Source organism: Gallus gallus, chromosome 1, assembly GCF_016699485.2.
Source record: "Gallus gallus isolate bGalGal1 chromosome 1, bGalGal1.mat.broiler.GRCg7b, whole genome shotgun sequence".
NCBI lineage: Eukaryota > Metazoa > Chordata > Aves > Galliformes > Phasianidae > Gallus > Gallus gallus.
The window spans coordinates 134,540,466-134,552,687 of NC_052532.1; the positions used below are offsets into that span (position 1 = coordinate 134,540,466).

At 39.1% G+C, this 12,222-nt stretch overlaps 1 long non-coding RNA gene across 1 annotated transcript; it reads left to right on the top strand.

The window, feature by feature from the left end:
- Window positions 1-8,581: 8,581 nt before the first annotated feature.
- Window positions 8,582-11,252, top strand: LOC121108987. The gene is made up of 2 exons (XR_005843661.1): window positions 8,582-8,915; window positions 11,141-11,252. It is a non-coding gene; the product is annotated as an uncharacterized LOC121108987 (long non-coding RNA).
- The last annotated feature ends 970 nt before the right edge of the window (window positions 11,253-12,222 follow it).

A 12,222-nucleotide genomic window follows, 5' to 3' on the forward strand; every position in this document is an offset into this window, starting at 1 on the left:
ATTACATGAGAGTATCTAGAGTGTTTTTAACAGCCCATCCCCCCTGAAAAACTATGTTGTAGAGCTAAAAATATATTACAGAACTTGAAAGATGATTGTCTTTTCTATCTGAGATGACAGTACATTCATTTTTTTTCAAATGTTTCCATTCAAGGAGGTAATCAGGAGCAGAAGACTGAATTTGCTATGAGTTATTCACTTGGAAAAGAGGATTTCCAGATTATAGACATTTTAAATAGGTCATTAAGATCTCTGTAAGAGAATAGAGAGCTAATCAAATAAATAAACAAATAAGTAACAATGAACAGTTTATTAAATCTACATGTGAAATGAAACTGATACTGTCTGAAGATATGTAAGAGAGAGATTCAGTATTTGCAATGACAATCATAAATTAGAGAAATGATCTTGGAAAATGGCACTGAATCTAACAGAGGCAAGTATGAACTATTACAAATAGATTCAAATAGCCAGCTTTGCAAACAGGATGAGGAACAGCTGGCTAGGTAGCAGGTTTTGGAAAGAGATCCAGGGAATACTATAGACTACAGGCTGAACACAGTCAGAAATATCATGCTATTCTGAAGATGGCAAAATCATACTGAGATGTGTAAATGGAATATAGCTTGCAAAAAATTTGAACAAATCTTTCAGCTTTACACCACTTTGGAGAGCGTTGGCTGGAGTACTGTGTCCAGCTCTGGTCAGCATACTTCATGAACTAGATCAGAGGGAGAACATGGATCGCTAGAAGGAAAAATAAGAGATCTACAAAGTGGGCAATTGAAAAAAAAAAAAAAAAAGGATGTTAAAGAGGATGTTAAAAATAATTTAGAACAACATCTGCCAGGACTTATGCCATTTCTTTTGACACCAGGTCTTTACTCAACCTTTTTTTGGTATGATTACTAAGTAACCATCATGAAAGATATGGTAAAAGTGAATATGTTGTGGTTGTCCACAAAAGAAATGGAGCAACCAGTAAATTTAACAGAAAAAGAAACCCTGCTTCCTCAGGCAGAACTAAACAAGAGGAATCAAAGCCATTGGGACAGAAGATATGAACAGAGAAAAAGAAGTGTCTTGGTACGTTCATGGCAACTGAATGTACAAAGCCTTCTACAAAGAAACCCTGATCAAGTCTCTCTCCAGAAGTTTGAAAATCATTGGTATTCAGCCTGTAATAGTTTACTCAGAGAAGAATCACAGTAGAAAAGATATGCTATTTACTTATACTCTATCTTTCTGACTGTGATCAACTGATACAACAGAACACCAAGTTCAATGAACTATGGATCTGACTCAGAGTGGTGACATCATTACTAAATACTTTCCTGGAAATATTTCTGCCTTGCACAAAGACTCTGGTGAATATTTCCATATATGGAATGCATTTTCAGAAGAAACGGTCTGTTCAGAAGCCATTCACAAACAAACAAACAAATAGCAGTGTGTGAGGAGTACATCTGTTGGGTAATTTATTCCCAATGAATTATTCAGCCAACTCTACTGAAGGGCCTACTTTTTTCTCTAGTTATATAAAGATATATATATATATTTATGACAACCACAGTCACAAATGTTATCTCTGACTGATGCTTTCCTTATTGTCATCTTTTCTGTCTAGCTTCTCATATCAATTCAGGAAGTTCTTTGTTTTCTCACTGATCTTTTGATTCAGAGGTGAATGGCAACTTTAACCATACAGCTAGACCGAATGCCTCAGGATGGCAAGGAAAATCATATTTTTAATCAGAAGGACAAATACTGCCCCCAGCCAAATAATAGACTACCACATAAACAGAAACTTTAGTAGTATTCCAATTTCAGGACAAAAGCTAGATAAAGTTAAGGACATTTAAAAACAAAGCTTCAAGTAAAGTGACTCATGCACTGATAAACTAAATAAAAAGATAAACCACTAGACATAATGTATCTAACACACACTATGCAAGATTTGATCGGCATTTATTCCTTCTTTTTAAGAATGATTTTCCCTTTCTTTTCTTTGTTTCACGCTCCCTTCCCCTTCCAGTTTACCGTCCTTTGTTCTTTCCCCTTTAATGACTAGCAATGATTTAGTTATCTAGGTCATTCATTTACCTTGAATTATTTGCCATAGCACAACAAATACAAGTTGAAATCTAGGAACTCTTATTAACTTCACCTACACTGCAGAAACTGGTTTTGTAAAAAGTATCTTAAATATTTTTAATTACTTGAAATATTTTTTCCTTTAAAATCTGAAACAAAATTAATATGAATTGTAAAAGTCTATGAGTTGCTAAAATGTGGGCAGTCTTTCTATTCATTAGGCAATGTACTACATTTCTCTGTTAATATAAGAAAGCTCTGAAAATTCAGTTAGTTGAATTAATGCAGTACGTGAAACAGCACACAGAAAAATTCACCATCCTTGATGTCATGTACCAATTTTTCCCAATTATGTGACAGCGTCAAATTATAATAGAATTTCTTTTACGTGTTCATTTTCAAATCTCTGTAGAAAATTGATGCTTGACAACAGAAACAAGACAGTGGACAGGTAAAAGTTTTGCTAAACAGGATTGGTGAACAAGGATGTCTGAAAATACACAAAGTAATAGATGCCCCTATGTTAATATCAGCCATATTTTTTATATGGTCTATATAAGTCACTTAATAATCTCATAATGAGGTTATTTTAAGATTTTGCTGGGCAAGGAATATATAATCTTTCAGATTTGGATTTCTACAGTACAGTTTACATGAGATTGCCATTATTAGGACCTTTATGTTTAGGTAACAAATAAAACAATTAACAAGTAGCTGTTAAGTGTTTGACAGTGTCATAACTCACTTCCCATAAATGTCTCATTATCTGGTGGTCCTCTTCTGTCTGTGACCTTCAGCTGTGCTGTATTATCACTCACACGCAAGCATACAGAAATATATGTATGTTCACACACAAACATACATAAAATGAAGTTCAGTAGGTAGAGATCACCTGTTTGTGTTTGTACATGGTACTCACAGCAATCTATTTACCAAAACCTGTTGGAATGGTAGATGTTTCTGTTTCTTCACTCAGTTTTTATAGGAATGATTAGTAGGTAAGAGAGTTCCTGACTCTGGTTTCCATCACTTTTAGTCAGGCTCTTGTACGTGTTTAAGTTGACTTTCTGGGTAATATAAATTCCTTAGGTATTCAAATAATATTTAATAACTTTCTTTTGGTCTTCCAGACTAATTCATGAGCTCATGACTGTGAAAATAATTGATACTGCAGATCAGCATTGTGCTTCAAATAGCTATGTGTGCCCTGTCCTCCAGATTTTTTCCTTTAGATAGGTATCTTGATCACTCAGTAGTCAGTGGGAAGTGTCTATGCAAGCTATAGACAGCTGGAAATCCCAGATGTTTGTATGGGAATGCCTCAGTCTTCAGTGCATGAGGAAGAAACTCAGCTGTCAAGGATAGCACTGGAACTGCTTTTAATGTGATACACAGATGATCTACACAACAGCAATAGGACCAACTCTTTGTATTTTCAACACATCAGAAGACCAATTTCTATCCAGATGGGTACAGATCTTGTTTCTGGAATTCATGCCACTTGACATGAAACAATACTATAGACTTTGAAATATATAAAACCCTATTATAACCTGACATTGAGTCAAGTTGTTAATTTTTTCCTTGAAGGAAAAATATTTCGGATATAAAACACTTAATTTTTTCATACTATGACAGTTTCTCTGTTTTATTTATTTATTTATTTATTTATTTTTCAGCCTTTACCTGTCAAGTGCCCGTGGCTTTTCTGTACGTATATGGATGTTTAGAATGCACAATAGGAACATCTTTTAAACATGACATACAAAAGTATGTATGCTGTAATTGCTATGGACCATCAAATTTATTTATTAAGAATCTTAAAAATTGCTTAATTTTTTATTGTATCCCTCCAATATAGGGATACCTCTTTCTAATGTGTTGGGAAAATCTGTACCTCGCTTCTATCAGTGGGATGTAGATTTATATATATTTTTATTTTATTTTATTTTATTTTATTTTGTATGCTTGTTTTATTTTTCATCAGCAAATTTCTTAGTTCCAAACCTCTCACCTTTTACTAAGACAGGTAGCATTGACACAATGTTGTCTTTGTGGCCCTCTGCCTTTAGGGTATAGATTACAAGATGTATTCCACTTTATTTTGTTCCCTTTGGAAATGCTTCTTCACACTTTGTTGCACTAATTCACAGACAGCTTGAATTCATATTGTCTTACATATAACAATCTCATCCAAATACCTGAATAAGATGTGAGTTACCTAGGAATAAATAATGATGAAATGACACCACAGGCACTCAGTCAGTTGTCTGTCTTTGATACCAATTCCTATTCCACAGATGTCCTCTGCTCCCAATTGCACTCTTCTCTATTGCACCTCCTGCCTATATTCACAGATATATATCCTCTACTATTTCTCTAGCACAAACAGTAGATTGAATTGCTGAGCTTCTCCTGTGTTAAAGAACAATGTTGCTTTTCTTTCATGCTTATTTGTTAATATGGACATGCCCTAGCCTCTCACCTTTTGCCTAAGACATTCTTTCTCTGGGATCTGTCTCCAAACTGACTGCAGTGGAGTCCTGGCAGATCATTTGCACTATATATCCCACTCTTCCACAGACAAAGGTTGAGAACCAAATAAATATAGTTGATTTTGATTGTTTTCAAGGGTAAAGAAGAAAGTTGGTCAGCTGGCATTTCTTCGAACAATGTTTAGACATAGTAGATGACAATTTTTCACCTGTAAATTTGATGTAAGTTGATATGAAAGGACAGGGTTTTATCTCTAACCAAATATTAGTGGCTAATAACACCCCCTTTGTCCCTCCTCCTCCCCCCCCCCCCTCCCAAAACAAACAAACAAACAAACACACACAAAGAATGGGATGTAAGTAATCTACTGTGACACTTTTTCTGATATTTCAGTGCTAAGTTGATTATATGCTTGGCCACTTGATAATCATACAAGAAAACTTCTCTTATGAACCCTCAACCAAATCTCCCTATATTTTTGAATACAATCAAGAAACATAGCTATAGGGAAAAAAACAATTGAAAGATTTTCCCATGTTCTCCAGGGTTTGTACAGATCCTAAACCAAAAGTACAGTGGAATGAAAATTGCAATCTGCAGTTGTGACATCGTACCACAGTGTACCCAAAAATAATAAAAAAATAAAAATAAAAAAAATAATAAAAAATCTCTATCTTTTAAAGAATATGGAATTGTTGGTTAGCTCATCTGAGGACAGGATGTCCTCTATAAAAGTAATTTTAAAAGGTATCATATGTAATAAGTAATTATTATCAGAAAAGCTGATGGTTGTGCTTATTGTATTGAGAGTTAAAACCTGTAACTTGGTCCCTGTCAAAACAAGCCCTGTTACACCAGCAGGCAGTCTATTTCCTGTTACTGCAGATCTTCCTGAAATTGTGGATATTTACATCATGGGTAATTCCGCTCCCTGGCAGAATTGGTAGATGAAATTCTCTCTCTCATCTTAGAAAGGTCCTGGAAAATGGGAGAGGTGGCAGAGGACTGGAAGATAGCCAATGTCACGACAGTCTTCAAAAAGGGAAAGAAGGATGATCTGGGAAAATACAGACCAGCCAGCCTCAGCTCTGAACCCGGAAAGCTGACAGAACAACCTATTCTATATGCCGTCTCCAGGCAACTGGAAGAGAAGAAGGTAATCAGGAGTAGTCAACACGGATTCATCAAGGGGAAATTGTGCTTGACCAACCCGGTAGCCAGTTAGGAGGCCATCACGGGCTGGGTAGACAGTGAGAGAGCAGTGGATGTTGTGTACCTTGACTTCAGCAAGGTGTTTGAGGCTGTCTCCCACAGCATCCATGTACTGAAGGTTAGAAGGCATAGGATAGAAGTGTGGAATGTGAGGCGGGCTGAGAACTGGCTCACTGGCAGAGCTCAGAGGGTTGTCATCAGTGGCACAGAACCTAGCTGGAAGCCTGTAACTAGCAGTGTTCCCCAGGGCTCAGTCTTGTTCAACATCCTCATCAGTGATCTGGATGATGGGATAGAGTGCACCCTCAGCAAGTTTGCTGATAATATGAAGCTGGGAGGAGTAGCTGGCACACCAGAGGGCTGTGCTGCCATTCCACAAGACCTGGATAGACTGGAGAGCTGGGCAGAGAGGAGCCTGATGAGGTTCAACAAAAGCAAGTGTAGAGTCCTGCACCTGGGAAGAAATAATGGTTGCATCAGTACAGGTTAGGTGCTGACCTGCTGGAGAGGAAATCTGTGGAGAAGGACCTGGGTGTCCTGGTGGGCAACAGGTTGGCTGTGAGCCAGCAGTGTGCCCTGGTAGCCAAAAAGGCCGGTGGTGTCCTGGGATGCACTAAGAAGAGTGTGGCCAGCAGGTCAAGGGAGGTGATGTTTGCCCTCTACTCTACCCTGGTGAGGTTTCATCTGGAGTACTGTGTCCAGTTCTGGGCTCCTCAATCCAAAAAAGGCAGGGATCTCCTGGAAAGAGTCCAGCGCAGGGTGACAAAGGTGTTAAAGTGCCTGGAGCATCTCTCTTACGAGGAAAGGCAGAGACACCTGGGACTCTTCAGTCTGGAGAAGAAAAGGCTGAGGGGTTCCCTTGACTGTTTATAAATATCAAAACTGTGGGTGCTAAGTTGATGGGGGCATACTCCTCTCAGTGTTTGAACTGAATAGAACTGGGGCAATGGACAAAAACTGCTATGCAAGAAGTTCTACTGAATAGATCTCTGGAGCTCACTCCCAGTCTCTGTAATTCTTTGATTCTGTGATTCTGTGAAAAGTTTTTTGTGCTCTTGTTTATAAGCTTCCTTACTGTTTTGGAAGGACGCAATCAAGCCTTCCCCGATCCTTCTCCAAGTTAAACAAGCCCGGTTCATTCATCTTTTCTTCATTAGAGAGGTGCTCCAGCCCTCTGATCACCTTCATGGTCCTCCTCTATATCTGTCTGCCCAGGTCCCTCTGGATGGCTCTTCTCCATTTTAAGGTGTCAACTGCACTACTCAGTGTAATGTCACCTGCAAACCTGTCGTGGTTGCACATTATCCCACTGTCTGTTATTTATAAATATGTTGAAGAGCATTGGTCCTAAGAGACACCCCTGGAGCAAACCATTTCACTGGGAAAAGAGAGTGGTAAAAGTGAATTTGGCAACACAGCTTTAAATACTGTATAATCTCTGTAATCAACTGTCTCTGTTGACAGTCAAACAGAAATGTCTAGAGTCAGAAATCTCAGCAAAGGGCATTTACAACTTTGTAATAAATGCAATTTCTCAGAATCCAGCTCTGCTGTTGTTCAGTCCCCACAGACTCTTGGCAAGGAAAGGGAAGTGTCCCATCTCTCACAGTCTTGTGGAGAAGGTGGTTGCCCACGGTTTGGATGGGTATACGCTCTGCTAGGTGAAACACTGGCTGGATGGCTGGGCCCAAATTTTTGTGGTCAGTGGAATTAAATACAGTTGGCGGCCGGTCATGAGCGGTGTCCCCCAGGGCTCAGTACTGGGGCCACTTATATTTAACGTCTTCGTTAACGATATTGATGAGGGGACTGAGTGAACCCTCAGTAAGTTTGCAGATGACACCAAACTGGAAGGGAGTGTTGATCTGCCTGAGGGGTGAAAGGCACTACAGAGGGATGTGGATAGACTGGATCAATAGTCCAGCGTTAACTATATGAGTTTCAATAGGGCTAAATGTCAGGTCCTGCATTTTGGTCACCATAACCCCAGGCAACCCTACAGGCTTGGGGAAGAGTGGCTGGAAAGCTACCTGATGGAAAGGGACCTTGGTGTACTGATGGACAGTCAGCTGAATATGAGCCAGCAGTGTGCTCAGGTGGCCAAGAAGGCCAATGGCATCCTGGTTTGGATCAGGAATGGTGTGGTGAGCAGGATTTGGGAAGTAGTCCTGCCCCTGTGCTTAGCATTGGTGAGGCCTCACCTCAAGTACTATGTTAAGTTTTGGGCACCTCAGTACAGAAAGGACATGGAGGTGCTCGAGCAGGTCCAAAGAAGGGCAACAAGACTTGTGAAGGGCTTGGAGAATATGCCCTACAAGGAGAGACTGAAGGAACTGGGGCTGTTTGTCTGGGGGCTGAGGGGAGACCTTACTGCTCTCTTCCAATATCTGAAAGGTGCTCATAGGGAGAGAGGGGATGGTCTCTTCTCACTGGGAAGACAGGTGACAGGTGACAGGATGAGGGGAAATAGTCTCAAGTTGCGCCAAGGTAAGTTTAGGTTGGATATTAGGAAACACTTCTTTACATAAAGGGTTGTTAAGAACTGGAATAGGCTCCTCAGGGAGGTGGTTGAGTCACTATCCCTGGATGTTTTTAAAAACCATTTGGATGTGGTGCTCAGGGACATGATTTAGCAGAGGGTTGTTAGAGTTAGGGTAGTATGGTTAGGTTGTGGTTGGACTCGATGATCTTTAAGGTCTTTTCCAAAATGAGCAATCCTATGATTCTATGATTCTATGATTGTGACCCATTTCTCCTTTCTTCTTCTTCAGAATTTAATTGGCTTCTTTTTTTGTACACTTCCAGCCCAGGCTATTGGACTGGACAGCTCTGCACTATTTTTTTTTCTTCCTCTGAAGCTTCTTGACTTCTTTCTCTCTTACTTGATCCTCAGCAGACCTAGCTACTTTGATGATATTATGGGATGACAGCCAGAACTGAAAATAAGAAGAAAGAAGCCTACTGACAAAGTGTTGTGTTGGTTTTTTTTCCGTCAAAAATGTATATGTGTCATCAGTGGTTTTGATGCCAAAATCCTTGTGCAATGAACACAACTGGCATGAACACTTGGATGCCTTCCAAATGCAGATGGGATTGTCAAAGAAATGATGAAGGTAATATTGTTGTGAACTGAATTATTTCATAGATAATATCTGCCTTAGAAGAAGAAAAAAAATTAGTCTCTCAACTAAAAGTAAAAAATGACATGGGTAGATCATGACCCTGACAAGTGCTCAAAGTCAGCTGGTGAAAAGAGGTTTTAAAACAACAACAAGGCAGCAAGCTAGCTGAGAAATGATAAAAATGTATGTAAATGTAAAAATGTAAAATGTATGGTGAGAGAAGAGCAGCAACCTGAAATTCAGGTGTCACAAATATCAGAATGCTCATAAAGCACAGGAAAAGGAGTCAAAGATTATTTTTCTGTTTTTGGCTGTGTTGGAACTGTGACTTTGCTCACTCATAACCCAAGCAGGGGCTAAGAAAAACTTTGTACATGAAAAAAAAAAAAAAAAAAAAAAAAAAAAACCAGAAATAATAGTGCTTTGAAAATTATCAATTAGATGTTTTTGCATACGGATTAATGTCCATTAGGTTAACTTGTTAGAGTTGTTTATTAGCCTTTGTGTCTACCAAACAGGGCAGACTTACTATTGGGAATATGTCATTTTTATTTCAATCACTGGGCCTAACATGTAAAGACAATATCACTACAAAATTCTGGTAAGCGTGAAAATAAAACTAACTACTGTCTTACTTGAGTATGATGATCACAGTCATAGAATCATATGTAGAATATAGCAGAAGATATAAAATACAAAATCAAAATGTACTTTTGTAAATCTCATAACTCCAATGTGAAATCCGTCATTCAGGTCTTCCATACAGCTGAGTTGCACCAGTAAACACTACAACCTTGAGCCTGACTCTCATTCTGCTTAATTCCTTGTTTTGCTCCAGATGAGAAATTGAATAGTGCTGATATAAAAATAGTACAGCAATAAATTTTTTTGAAAAAGGGATAAAGATTCACAGCAGTTAGATGCATGAGAAAATGACAGCAGCTTGTATCTCTGTTCAAGAGAGATAGAAAACTAAAAAAAAAGTATTTGTGTGTCCTGAAAGACAAATGTGTGATGGGAAATCTGCCATCAAATACACTTTCTGTTATTTTTAGGGTATGTGTGCTAGGAGTAAACAGGATTAAAAATAGCCATGCATTTATAGCACCACTTAGATGTACGGTTAATGGTTAATTGCACACAGTGCAGATAACTGCATGAATGCTTGGGGTGTAACAGCTTCAGAAGAAATGTAGTGATGAGCTCTCCATTGCCTGTAAGAAAGCAGATACCCTACCTCACATCACCCAAGGGCCAACACCAGATTTAGGTGTTTAATCTATGAAGTGAATTCTACTCTTTCACTACACTGATGTTCTTCTACTCCAGCTGCCGAAAATGTTGTCATGAGTGTTTTGTAATAACTGCGTTAAGAACATATTGCTCTGAGCAGTTTAATAAGGCATGAAGAATTTGCTATGGATAGAGTTTAAACAGCGATACATGTCTTGGTATGACAGAAAAGAATTCATAAGAACCAGCTTCTGTTTTTATCTCCAGCAGGAATGCTTGGGAAGAAAATAAAAGAATTTAAGTTTATCCAACTTAATGGCAAGGCCAGCTGTTTGCCAGTAGTAGAGTCACAATGACACATGCACCCACACCATACTCATGCACTCCAGTTTCTTCATCTGCTGACACAGAGGCACACAGATCCCTGTGACTGGGGATCATGCTTTTGCTGCTAGCACTCAGGTCCCATACACACACATGCATACTGATTAGAGTGCCATCACCCAGAAAAAAAAGCTGTTAGAAAGTGAATATATTATGAAGACAGGACAGGGTGCGTTGATCTGGTGCAGGGTATGGAGAGACAATAATTAACCAGTACCTGTATACTTGAGATCAGCCACTTTTACCCTTTTTCTCTCTATTTTTCCAGGCCTACTCTTGCCTGAATCATTCTGTTCCCCTTTTTTCCCCACATTTCTCACCTAGACATCCCATTACCCCAGATCTTGTATGATCCCTGACATCCTGGGATGACCCATGAGACCGTCTCTGTTGAGTCATCACAATGAGTCCATCCCTCTGAGATGGATCAGGGCAGAGACTTGTTCCTCTGGGATGTAGTAGATCCCCTGCCTGTCCTTGTGCCTCAGGGCTCTACCATATTTAGGTAGACAAGCCTTTAATCACAGAATCTAACATGAGTCATTCAATTTTTTTTTTTTGTTTGTTATTTCTTTCCTCTTTTGTTAAATCACTTGCAGGTCACAGCTTTCCAGCTACCATCTGAGTGATTTGCAACAGAAGCTGCTTTTAACACTGGGACTGCAATCCTGATTTCACTGAAATAAACAAGACTTTGGTCACTGACTTGAATAGCGCCAGACTTTTGAGTAAGTGTGTCCTGGCAATCTCCCAGAGTAACCACTGGCCTCAATCTCACCTCCTCTGAGCAAGCAGATGCCCAGTTAAAGTAGAGAATAACTCCTTAGAAAATGCCTGTGTTTTGTTAAACCAGTAAGAGGAAAACTTGCCATTCCAACCTTACAAAGAAGATTCAGCTAGATCTACATATTTTTCAGAGAGCAATCTCAATCATTTCCCCTATTTTCTTCATTTTCTATTGTGTGTGCATTTCAAGATAAGGAATAGAGCTATCATAAGCTATTGCACGTGGCTGTATATTGCTTAGCATTCCAATAGCTCTTCATGGTCCCATAGTATCCAAACAATTAGGAAATGCTGGCATGGAAAAGTACCAGAAAACTTTCTAGCTGCTGAAATTAGCAAGATTACCAATTGACTTTACTGTAAATAAACACATGAGATTCAGTGTGGCAGGCAATTTCTCAGTCCTTTACTGTTATTTAGACTATGTCTCTTCATGCTGAAAAGATATGAGAAAGAAAGCTGCACCAAATTTTATTAGTAAGTCTCCTTTATTCTCCAGGAAAACTATCAAGAGACTAGGTCTACTATATGAGTCTATCCAAATATTTTAATAGGGCCCTGCTCAGCACTTTCTTAAAATGAAGACAGAGGGATTTTGGCTGAGTGCAAATTATGATCAGGAAGTTCCTCTGTGAACATAAGCAAGAGTGCTGATAGAGGCCGATGACTGACTGAGACGGAAGGTTCACAATGCTGCAACAATTTCTGGCTCTTCTCCAGTTTCAAGGATAGAATCTGCCAACTTGGCAGGCTGGAAAACTCACTGTGGCAACTTTTCAAATGGGAGAAATGGTCCAAGGAGGAGCTGTAACACTATACAAACTGCCCAGAACTGATGACAGGGGCCTCTGCATCAAAGAATTTGGCCAAGAACAGAGAGAATTGTTGTGTCCGA